Source organism: Humulus lupulus, chromosome 4 (genome assembly GCF_963169125.1).
Source record: "Humulus lupulus chromosome 4, drHumLupu1.1, whole genome shotgun sequence".
NCBI classification, from domain to species: Eukaryota; Viridiplantae; Streptophyta; class Magnoliopsida; order Rosales; family Cannabaceae; genus Humulus; species Humulus lupulus.
Window position 1 is genome coordinate 202800358 of NC_084796.1, and position 13467 is coordinate 202813824.

Genomic DNA, 13467 nt, shown 5'->3' on the forward strand with positions numbered 1-13467 from the left:
TCAACTTTGATAATTCTAATTGATGATTAAATCAATTAATTGAGACTATCTAGATGATTTTATCCAAGGTACAATGGGGACCATGGGCCTATGAAATCAAGCTCCAATAAGTTATCATAAATCTAACAAATAAATTTACTAACTTATTAATTCCTCGTGACTCCACTATAGACTCGGAATTGCACTCTTGAATTCATAGAACGCTCTATAACAAATATAGATATGCTATTAATTATCCATTGTTACAACCATAATTGTCACTCAATCCTCTATAGACGGTCTACAATGAGATGGGACTAAAATACCGTTTTACTCCTCATTGTATTTTATCCTTAAAACACTTAGTTCCTTGTAAATGATTTCAGTAAACTAATTTAATTACTGAAATGAGATCTCTATCATTTAACACCTTGAACCAAACTAAAAGGAAACCATCGTTTCACTTCTTCATCAGAAGCTATAGATGTTCATATCTATGATTAACACTCCCACTCAATTATACTACCGAGTTCCCAAGATGAAAGTATGGGCTAGTCCGTAGGGTAAGCTGGTAACGAACAAGTCAAAGAACTCAAATAATACAATCAATTAGAATACTAACCACTCAGAATAGAGATTGAATTGATATATGGTCAACTATATGATATGACTAGAATAGATAATAACGGTATGTTTACTTATCTTATCAACTGTCAATATCGGTCCTGTCCGATGTAACAAATACATCCGATCTTATCTACTTTGCTAATGTTCTTGAAAGAACATAACACTGTAATGTGTAAGTAGATCATATCGTAGATTGGCAAGTCAGTGTAAATCCGGTGCATTGACTAATCTTAGGACTAACTTATTTTGAACATATAATCATATTTATATTCCACTGTGATTACGTCACTATAAATAAGATTAGCTATATGCTTGAGATTTAATAGAAGTTTATATTAAACAAATAATCATGAAAATAAAACATGTGAGCAAAGTGATTGACTAAGTCAAAAAATGATTTCTATTCTTTTATTGATAATAAAATGAGATTACAAAGAATTTGGATTTTAATTAGGGCATAAAACCCCAACACAAAGGTCCCCGAGATGACTCTATCAACACTATTCAAGATAAGAGTTGAAATTTGGAAAAATCAAGAAAATTGCATATGTAGAAAAATTTGTTCTTCAGGGTCAGATATGTAATTGTGACAAATTATTTAATTAAAGTTGAAAATTTTTAAATTGGCAATTTTTATTAAGGCCATTTTCAAAAATTATTTTTCAAATAAAATGGAATTTTCAAAAATAGCTTTTAAATAATTAAAACAATTAATTTTGAATTAATTAGTTTTACTATTTAAATATTGTGAAGATTCAAATTAGTTTGGAATTTGAATTAATATTTATTATTTAATTAATCTGATAAGATAATTTATCAGGTTTAGATATTTTTGAATGAACAGATAATTAAATAATATTAAAAGAAAATTGGTTGAATCACATCCCTAAAAATAGGGATGCTACACGCAAACCATAGTCCAGGGACTGTTGTTGGCGTGTACAACAATAACATGATCAAGATTGGATCTTGATATTTTTTTTATTTATTTAATAATAGATTTATAATTTGAATTTTAAATTTTGAATTTTGAATTTAAGTAATTCTTTTATAAATCTATCATAAATATTATTTTCAATATATATAAAAAAGATATGTCAAATACAGAATATACTAAAGAGAAAAAATTCTTATCTTTTCAAAGAGGGAAAAATATATCGATATATTTCCTATCCCTGAAATTTATCTCAGATCTAATATTCTAAGATCTCATGTGTTAAGAATATCTTGTTGTTGACGCGGTTCTTCGCCAACAGGTAATTAAGAAAATAAGAGGAAGGGATTAGTGCTTAACGATGAACCGAAATAGATGAATGATCTTTTGGAAAGGGACTGGTGACACAATTACGTTTTTTAGGTGGTTCAAAGGTTAAAATCCTTCTACTCCACCAGTCAATATTATTGCTATATACTTGGTATTCTTTTACAGGGTATTTCCTTATACAATAGAATCCAACCCTTTGCAACTCCCAGAGTCTCCATATTTATAGGAGAGGGCACCTGGGAGTTGGTAAGAAGGTCATCCCGTGACCTTCTTTCCTATCATGTCACTTCTGTGACATTCATGATTAATTCCTAAAACCTGACACATGAAGTGTGGTCTAATCAATAGGTAAGATGGATAATGGGCCGCACGGCCCATCCCAGTCGCGGGCGCCTGAATACGCACGTTCATGCTGCGTGTTTGAGAAGTCAGTGATATATCAAACACGTGATGTCTGATATATGCACGTTTACCTTGCGTGGTTGACTTTACAAAAGGTCACAGCCTCCTACTCTAACTCGTACCACGAGCTGGATGCTTCCCTCGACCTGTGGCCTTCAGAGTCCAGATAGTCCTTAAGTAATCTTGGTGAACCCTTTGGATACCCGAGCTAACGAGGTAGGACCTGACGACAGCAGCTCCGGTCATGGGGGATCCACGTGGCTGATATGATTTAGGCCGTATCTTAGCTCGCTAATAGCCCGTGGGAAAATTCGGACGTACACTTGCCCCCCAAGCCCCTGCTCGTGGTACACGACGTCGTGTAGGGCCACAGTAGGGGCTTTTAGGCTTCCCCACGAACTCTTCATATTCCACATTTTATGCAGGCGCCGAATACGTGGAACATCATGGTTGGTGACGGTACGTCTTCCGAGAACCGCATTAAATGGCCTAGCCTACACTCCGCCGTCGTTCCGCCTTTCGAGTGGAGAGCCTTGGATCCCACATCAGGGCAATCCAATGGTCCTCCTCACGTGGCCTTTCACGTATATAAAAGGGGTGGCCACCTTACGCATGGGCCACCCGTTCATTTGAAATTTTTTAGAATTTTCCTTCTTCTTTTCTCTTCTTCATCTTCAAAAGAAAAACCCTCTTCTTTCTGGCCGCCACTCCCAGCACTCAAGAGGTCGAGGCTACCAAAGTCGCCCTTGCTATCGCACTGGTCGAGCTAGACTCTGTGAAGGCTGGGGCCGAGGAGGCTAAGGCCGCCTTGGAAATGGAGAAGGCAGCTTCCAGCACCGCCATGGAGGACATGCTCTACCATTGCTGGGCCTATAACCTGGACGGCGACTTCTCCTTCTTAGGAGCGGACGGGGAGGTCTTCCTGGAGGGGTTCAAAGCTCGCCTCTAGCAGGAGGCACCTTCTGAGATTGGGGAGGCACCCGTCGTAGCCGAGCAGGAGGGCGAGACAACGACCTCCACGGGGCAGCCTGGTGGAGCTTAGGGCCTTTCCTTTTCACACCCATTCCTTTAATATTCTCTTTTCTTTTGTAACTTTGCATGAGGTTTTTCACCTCGAGACACTTAATCTTTATCAATTTTATTTTTGATTGGTTTACTTCCTTTTGCTTCTACATATTTATGTTACTGCTTCGAAGAACTTAGTTCGCGTTAATTTCTATCAATTTCCCGTGCTCTTTAAGAAAAACAACGATTAATCGATTTAAATTAACTTCCAAGTTTTATGACCTGGTTATGTCCAGGAACTTAGTTTGAAAACTTAGTTCGCATTAATTTTTATCAATATCTCGTGCTCTTTAAGAAAAACAACGATCAATCGATTTAAATTAACTTCTAAGTTTTATGACCTGGTTATGTCCAGGAACTTAGTTTGAAAACTTAGTTCAAGTTAATTTTTATCAATGTCTCGTGCTCTTTAAAAAAAACAACGATCAATCGATTTAAATTAACTTCTAAGTTTTATGACTTGGTTATGTCCACGAACTTAGTTTGAAAACTTAGTTCGCGTTAATTTTTATCAATATCTCGTGCTCTTTAAGAAAAAAAACAATCAATCGATTTAAATTAACTTCTAAGTTTTATGACCTGGTTATGTCCATGAACTTAGTTTGAAAACTTAGTTCGTGTTAATTTTTATCAATATCTCGTGCTCTTTAAGAAAAACAACGATCAATCGATTTAAATTAACTTCTAAGTTTTATGACCTGGTTATGTCCAGGAACTTAGTTTGAAAACTTAGTTCACGTTAATTTTTATCAATATCTCTTGCTCTTTAAGAAAAACAACGATCAATCGATTTAAATTAACTTCTAAGTTTTATGACGACCTGGTTATATCCAGGGTACAGCTTAGTTCACGTTAATTTTTATCAATATCTCGTGCTTTTTGAGAAAAACAACGATCAATCGATTTAAATTAACTTCTAAGCCTTTTAAGGCGACCTGGTTATATCCAGGCACCATATGCCCCCCAAGTAACTGGGAAAGGGTCTTTCGTGGTTACTTTAGATTACACTTGTAAACGTGTACAATCATGAACGAAAAGTTAATTCTCATTGCTTAATACATAAAAAATGGCCTTTTAGGCCTTACAAGGGTGTCATTGATAATATCTCTTCAAATGGATGGCGTTCCAAGTTCGTGGGACTGCCCCTCCATCGAGCCGAGCTAATTTGTAAGTTCCTTCTTTAATGACCTCAATGATTTGATATGGCCCTTCCCAGTTCGGTCCCAATACTCCATCTTTGGGATCCTTACCGGCTAAGAAGACCCTCCTAAGGACCAGGTAGCTAATACTAAAGGCGCGCTTTTTGACTTTTGAGTTGAAATAACGAGTGATTTTTTGCTGGTAATGTGCGAGCTGGAGTTACGAATCTTCTCGTCTTTCATCAACCAAGTCAAGGGAAGCGCAAAGTAGCTCGTGGTTGCGGTCCTGGTCATATGCCTGGACTCTATGCGAAGGTAACTTAATCTCCACAGGGAGGACTACCTCACTCCCAAAAGCCAGGGAGAAAGGAGTATGACCCGTAGGAGTCCGATGCGAGGTCCGGTATGCCCACAGGACCTGGGGGAGCTGTTCTGGCCAGACCCCCTTGGCTTCGTCTAGTCTCTTCTTGAGGCCCGCCTTTAGGGTCTTATTGACGGCCTCGACCTGGCCATTTGCCTGAGGATAGGCCACGGACGAGAAGCTTTTCACGATCCCGTACCTTTCGCAAAATTCAGTGAATAGGTCGCTGTCAAACTGAGTCCCATTGTCGGAAACGATTTTCTTGGGCAGCCCGAATCGGCAGATAATGCTCTTAACCACGAAGTCGAGGACTTTTTTGGAAGTTATTGTTGCCAAAGGTTCTGCCTCAGCCCACTTTGTGAAGTAGTCGATGGCCACCACAGCGTATCGGACCCCGCCCTTTCCAGTAGGGAGGGCACCAACCGAGTCGATTCCATAGACCACAAATGGCCACGGGGAAGAGATCATCTTCAGCTCGACTGGGGGAGCTCAGGTAACTGTGGCAAATCGCTGGCACTTGTCACATTTCTTGACATACGAGATCGAGTCCTTGGACAGAGTGGGCAAGTAATACCCTTGCCTTAAGACCTTTAGGGCCAAGCTTTGCCCCCCAGTGTGATCCCCGCAAAATCCCTCATGCACTTCCTGCAGGATGGCCTTCGCTTCACCTGGAAGAACACATCGTAGGAGAGGTAGGGAGTGCCCACAACGGTATAGCACCCCGTCTACCACCGTATACCTTGGGGCCTGGTACAGTACCCGCCGCGCATCATTACGCCCTTCAGGTAGCTTCCCCTCGGCGAGATATTCAAGAATGGGGGTCATCCAGGTCGGCCTGGCGTCGATCATCTCGACCCCAGTCCCGACTTCTTCTATACTTGGTTTCTCCAAGAATTCTACCGGCACTAACCCTAGAGCCTCCGTCTCCCCGGAGGTGGCGAGCTTGGCAAGAGCGTCTGCGTTAGCGTTCTACTCCCGAGGTCTCTTCTCGATTGAGCCTCGCCCAAACGCGGACAGCTCAACTTTTACCTTTGCCAGGTAGGCTTCCATCTTGGGTCCTCGTGCTTAATATTCGCCCAGAACCTGGTTTACCACGAGCTGGGAGTCACTGAAGCACTGGACGGAGCTCGCCTTCAGCTCCTGGGCTATTCTTAGCCTAGCCAGCAAAGCTTCGTATTCGGCCTCATTGTTGGAGGCCTTGAATCTGAATCTCAGCGCAGAGTGGAATCTATGTCCCTCAGGGGATATCAGAATGATTCCCGCCCTGGAGCCGTTCTCATTGGATGAGCCATCCACGAAGATCTTCCATGACGCTTGGGCTGAGGTGAGCTGGGGTGAGTCTTCTACAGGATCCTCCCAGAATCCTGTGCATTCTGCTACAAAATTGGCCAGGGCTTGACTTTTTTATAGCAATTCATGGGGTGTATAAAATCTCGAACTGACTGAGCTTGATAGCCCACTTTAATAGGCGTCCCGATGCTTCAGGTTTTTTCAAAATCTGCCTTAAAGGTTGATCGATTATGACGTGTATTGAGTGGGACTGGAAGTACGGCCTGAGCTTTTGGGAGGCCGTGATGAGGCAGAACGCCAATTTTTCCATCAATGGGTATCAGGATTCAGCCCCGAGAAGTCTCTTGCTGATGTAATAGACAAGTTTCTGAACCCGGTCTTCTTCTCGGATCAATACGGCACTAGCTGCATCCTCTGTGACAGTTAGGTAGAGAAAAAAGGGCTCTCCTGCCTTTGGTTTGGATAATACGGGTGGCTCGGCCAGATGTGCCTTCAGGTCAAGGAAAGCACTTTCACACTCTTCTGTCCATTCGAACTTCTTATTTCCTCAGAGCAGGTTGTAGAATGGCATGCACTTATTGGTGGATTCTAAAATAAACCGATTGAGGGCTGCCACCCTTCCTGTCAGGCCTTGGATGTCTTTGCGCAACCTGGGTGAGGGAAGCTCGAGTAATGACCTGATCTTGTCGGGGTTTGCCTCGATTCCTCGGGTATTGACGATGAAACCCAGGAATTTTCCAGATGCGACTCCAAAAGTGCATTTCTGTGGATTAAGCCTCATGCCATACTCCCGTAGTATCTTGAAGCACTCCCCCAGGTCGGAAACATGGTTATCGGCAGTCTTTGACTTAACCAGCATGTCATCAACGTACACTTCCATGTTCTTCCCGATCTGGTTGGCGAACATTCTATTTACTAACCTCTGGTACGTAGCACCGGCGTTCTTCAGCCCGAATGGCATGACCTTGTAACAATAGACGTTAGTCGGGGTCATGAAGCTGGTGTGCTCTTGGTCCGCCGGATTCATGGCGATTTGGTTGTAGCCTGAGTACGCGTCCATAAAGGACATGAGCTCGTGCCCCGCTGTGGCATCCACCAATTGGTCAATCCTTGGCAAGGGAAAACAATCTTTGGGGCAGGCTTTATTCAGGACGGAGAAGTCAATGCAGGTTCGCCACTTCCCATTGGGCTTCGGGACCAGCACGGGGTTGGCGACCCAAATCAGAAACTTGGCTTCACGGATAAAGCCGCATTTCTTGAGTCGGGCTACTTCTTCCTCTAAGGCCTCAGCCTAGGTTGTTCCCAGGCGCCTCTGCTTCTGGGACTTCGCAGGAACGCTCTTGTCCAGATGAAGGGTGTGCATGATGACATTTGGAATGATTCCCACCATGTCCTCATGTGACCATGCAAACACATCCAGGTTATCCTGTAGAAACTTAATCAGCTCCGATTTCATCTTGTTACAGAGGCTTTTCCTGAGTTTGACCATCCGTGAAGGGTTTTGTGGATCGATGCTTACTTCCTCGAGCTCTTCAATGGCCTGGAGCTCAGACTTATCCTCGCCTGTTCGGGGGTCAATATCCTCACTTAAGACGATATTTTGCCCTTCGGCACTCTAAGGTTTTTCAATCTCAGGATCAGCTAAAGGTTCCTGAGATTCCTCTCCTCCACCTTGGATGGCCATTGCTCGCTGCCCGGGTTTCAATTTTCCCTTCATGGAAATGATGTAGCATTCCCTGGCAGCGAGCTGATCACCACGGACTGTGCATATTCCCGTGGAAGAAGGGAATTTCAGCGCGAGGTGGCGAACGGAGGTGATGGCCTCAAAATCTATGAGTGTGGGTCGACCCAAAATAACATTGTATGCAGCGGAGCAGTTGATGACCACAAACTCGAGGAGTTTGGAGACTGTCTGATGTCCTTCTCCTAGGGTGATCACCAGCTTGATCGTCCCTATGGCCGCTGATCCTTCTCCCAAAAAACCATACAGCATTATGGAGGTCGCCTTCAGCTCGTCGACAGTTAAACCCATCTTCTCCAGCATGGACCGGAATAGAAGGTTTACCAAGCTCCCATTATCGATCAGCACCCTCCTAACCCTCCGATTAGCGAGTTGCACTGCTACGACTAGAGGGTCGTTATGAGGGAACTGGACATGGCCCGCATCTTCTTCTATAAAAATGATCGATTGCCTCTCCAATCGTTGCTGCTTTGGCAGACGCTGCTTCGGGACGAACTTTACTCCATTATGTGCCTTGAGTTTGTTTATGTACCTCTTTTGGGCACCCCTGCTCGCGCCAGCTAAATGTGGACCTCCCGAGATTGTGGATATCTCCCCTCCTACAACTGGAGGGGGGACATCTTGATCTATCCGAGACCCGGGCTGACTGGCCGGGGCCTCCGGAACAGGTCGGCCTGTCGGGGCCCTGTTCCGCACGTTCTGAGCTAAGGGGCCCGCTCTGATGAGAGTTTCGATCTCATCCTTCAAATGCCTACAATCATCGGTATTGTGGCCAACGTCGTTGTGGAAACGGCAAAACTTGGAGGTGTCTCTCTTCCCCTTCTGGTGCTTTAACGGCTCCAGCTTCTTCCAGGGGAGGCGAGTAGAATTTCCCAGGAAGATGTTCTCCCTAGAGTGGGTGAGCTCTGTATAAGTCGCATAGACCGGCTTAAATTTGTCTATAGACTTATTCTTCTCTGGGCCGTGCTGGCTGCCCTCGCCGCTCCCCTTTCTTTTGCCTCCGCCGAACTGGTTATTCTGTGTAACGTTCTGGGTCGCAGTCACGACCTCCGTTCCTACTCTAGTGGGCTGCTCAGGGACCTGGCTGGTCCCTGTAGCTGAGGCTTCGACCTCCTCCAAGTTGATCCATTCCTGGGCCTTATTTAGGAACTCGTTCACTGAGCTAACTCCCTTCATTTGTATTTCTTTCCAGAGTCCCCCTCCGACAAGGATTCCAGTCCTCAAGGACATGAGCTTGGAGCTGTCATCTGCGTCTCTGGCCTGAGCAGCGACGTTCGCGAACCTGTTCAGGTAAGCCTTCAGAGGCTCGTCAGGCTGCTGCCTCACGTTAGCCAGAGAGTCGGCCTTGATGCGGGCAGCCTGGGAGGCTCGGAATGCCCTTTTGAAGTCAGCAGAGAAAGTTTTCCAGGAGATGATTGATTGTCTTTTGCTTTGTTTGAACCACTGCCTGGCTGGTCCAGTCAGTGTGGAGGGAAATATCAGACACCTCAGCTCAGGGCCAATGTTGGGGGCCATCATCAGGGTGTTGAACATCCCCAGATGATCCGACGGATCTCCATCTCCATTGAATTTGGACAGGTGCGGCATACGGAAACCGGGTGGGTAAGCCGTTGCTGCTATGCTGGGGCCGAAGATTTCAAGCTCGTGCCCTGAATCATACTCGTCTATCTCTTTCTCTGACAGGAGCTTCCTCATTAGCTCCTCCATCTGAGCCAGGCGCTCAAGGGTTTTGTCCTGATTTCCTTGGTTATTCCGGGGCTGCTCGACAGCTCCGGATCCATTGTATACATTTGGTGGGTTATTGCCCCTCCTATCTTGAGATAGGTTATTTGGGGCGTTCCCATCATTACGCACCTCGGACAGGTCTCCCCCTGAGCGAGCATGGCTGCCACCTCCTACTGGTTACCCCTTATGAGAGTTTAGGCGATCCCGCAGGTCGCCCCCCCGGGTGGTTTGAGGACTTTATCCCGAGCTTAAACGTTGACGCAGGTCTCCGCCAGAAAGGTCACTCCGGCGACTGTCGGTCCAGTAGCTCCTATTAGAGAAGCTCGGAGTCCGCCTCTGGGGGTGAGGATCCGGGCTCTCTCTCGGCGCCCTGCTACGTCGGGAAGGTCCTGCGGACGGCGGGTTTCTCCTGCTGCTTCCATAGGCTGGAATATCTCGGATGGGACGAGGAGGATACTGATATCATATTGGAGACGGAGGATGCCTGACCGGAGATGCAATCCTGGTTCTGTCAAGGCGGATCAAGTTAGGTGGGGGCCTTTCAGCCCTGCCAACCTGCGGGTCCCGCGCCTGGCAATCTGGATGAGGCATAGAACGGTTAGTGCTGTGAGCCCTCCCCGGATCTTCTTCTAAAATTCCCTCGAGCCCTCCTGGGCGCGCTCGAGGCTGGCTGTGAACTGGGAGTTGAAGTTCGAACCGAGCGACTATACTGTTTGTCGGCTCTAGGCATTCCTTCGAAGTTTTTCTCTCGACAGTGCGATGAGGGAACAGAGTTGGATGCCGGCGGTCTGTCCGAGCGGCTAGGGCTGGACCGATCACCCCGGCAGAACTTACGAGTCTCGTCTTGCCTCTTTCCGAAGTTAGCGTCGGTTATAAGAGGGGGTAGTCGGGCCAACACCTCCTTGATCTACTGATTAGCTTTTGCTAATTGGCTCCTCAGCTGAGCGTTTTCCAACTCTATCGCAGTGTAAAAATCTGGGTTTGGATTAGGTGGCCGGGGCGCCGAACTTCCAGTGTCATCTTGGCCCACCGGCTGTTTGCCCGGCCGCTGCTGGACCTCAGGAATTTGTTCACCGGAGATGGCGGCACGATGGGCCTCCTGCCCATCATGTTGTTCTGCCTCGTTACCATGTCTTGATCAAGTGGTCACCATAGTTGGATGTTTGCGATAGCACCAATTTAACTAGCTCTCAATGAAAGCACCAAACTGTTGACGCGGTTCTTCGCCAACAGGTAATTAAGAAAATAAGAGGAAGGGATTAGTGCTTAACGATGAACCGAAATAGATGAATGATCTTTTGGAAAGGGACTGGTGACACAATTATGTTTTTTAGGTGGTTCAAAGGTTAAAATCCTTCTACTCCACCAGTCAATATTATTGCTATATACTTGGTATTCTTTTACAGGGTATTTCCTTATACAATAGAATCCAACCCTTTGCAACTCCCAGAGTCTCCATATTTATAGGAGAGGGCACCTGGGAGTTGGTAAGAAGGTCATCCCGTGACCTTCTTACCTATCATGTCACTTCTATGACATTCATGATTAATTCTTAAAACCTGACACATGAAGTGTGGTCTAATCAATAGGTAAGAGGGATAATGGGCCGCACGGCCCAACCCAGTCGACGGCGCCTGAATACGCACGTTCATGCTGCGTGTCCGAGAAGTCAGGGATATATCAGACACGTGATGTCTGATATATGCACGTTTACCTTGCCTGGTTGACTTTACAAAAGGTCACAGCCTCCAACTCTAGCTCGTACCACGAGCTGGATGCTTCCCTCGACCTGTGGCCTTCAGAGTCCAGACAGTCCTTATGTAATCTTGGTGAACCCTTTGGATACCCGAGCTAATGAGGTAGGACCTGACGACAGCAGCTCCAGTCATGGGGGATCCACGTGGCTGATATGATTTAGGCCGTATCTCAGCTCGCTAATAGCTCGTGGGAAAATTAGGGAGTACACTTGTGATTCAGAAATATTTTCCTACCATTACTCTATGTGCCCACACACCTCTTAAGGTGATAGATACATCTTGGAAGATCTTGGTCTGAGTATTTTAAAGACTGCTTGGGATTGGATGCTCGTTGGAAATACAAAAAGATAGCGAGGATTCTTGATAGTACTTCAACTAGTAAATCCTCATCTTTTTCTTTCTTTATGAATAATGTTTTGCATGTTAATGGATCCAGTTATTCAAAGTTTGTTTAAATAATTTTTTTTGAAATATTTGGGCCCAATACCTCGTGCTTTCCATTGCGCACTTGGTAAACCAATTTCCAACAATTGGTATCAGAGAGGTAATTAATCTCTACATAAATTAATTGTTGTGTGAGTATAATATGCATTCTTATATTATCGTAATATGTGATGAATGGATGGATATTTGTTTGGGTGAATGTATGTTCTTAAGAGTCATTAATTATATGGTGTTTTGTGTTTATGAATTGTTCTTATTTTCTAGATCTACAAAATTACAAGCCATACGGGGCATATGATTTTTTTGTAATTTAACTTTATGCAATAGTATGATTAAATGCAAAAGTGTAAAATCCCTAGCTCCGAGCCCCTAGGGTTTCGAGAATCTCTCGACAACCCTAGCTCAAGCACTGTGGCTACCCAGTCACACCAGCCCTTGGCTGCCCTTCACTGTGCCCATGTACGTCCCTCTTGCACGCCCAGCCACGCCCATGGCGCACCTCATGCGGCCCCTCGCATACGAGCCTGTGAGTGTGGACGCAAGCTGACTGTTTTGTTTCTTTAATTTTGAACAATATTATTTCTTTAATTTTGTTTTAAATATTTTTTCGAACAATATTATTTCTTTAATTTTGTTTTAAATATTTTTTATTTCTATTTATAACAATAAAACTAATGTTTTAGAATTTTTTTAGTTTATGATTAGTAATGTGATTATTAATTGGGAACTTTATTATTTCTATGTTGCATGAACAAGGTTTTGATAATAATTTGATTATTATCTCAAGATCTGGTATTGAAATATGTCATGCAAAATCCGATTATGGGTTGTATACACTTAAGGCAAAAGAGTGATTTGTATACAACTCTGAAATGTTTAAGGTTGCAAACCCAAGGTCTAATAAACGTCAAAAGATTGATTCCGACATTGAATCATATCTATGGCTTTAAGATTGGGGCTTATCGATTTCGATAGAATTAACAGATTAGCAAAGGATTGACCTTTAAGAGAATTAACTGTTGGTTCTCTTATAGTCTATGAATCCTGTCTAGAAGGCAAGATGACCAAAAGACCTTTCTCAGCAAAAGGTCGAGAGCCATAGAACCACTCCATCTTGTACACACTGATGTGTGTGGACCACTTAATGTGCAAGCAAGAGGAGGGTTTGAATATTTTGTCACCTTCATTGATGATTATTCATGATATGGTTATCTATATTTGATGCAAAACAAACGTAAGACTTTTGGAAATTTTAAAGAATTCCAATCTGAGCAATTCAAGATGTGGTTACCTATATTTGATGAAAAAACAATTAGGTAAATCACTAAAATTTCTTCGATCTGATCGAGGAAGAGATTACCTAGATTATGAATTCGAGGACCACCTGTGTAACAACCCAAAATCACTGATATGGCCTAAGGGCCTTGATTAGTGTGCTGGGAGGGCGTAATTAGTTTATGTGTGAATTTATTAAATTAACGTGTGATTATATGATAAATATGCCTGCATGGTTATATGAATTTAAATGTGATTATATGTTGTATTTGTGAGAACCACATTATTATGTGGGTAAATCTGCAGCGTGCAACTCGAGGCGATCCTAGGGAGATAGTTAGCGGGAAAGTCACAACGGGGCTTAATATTTGACTTGGGGCAAGTCAAGGGGTATTTCG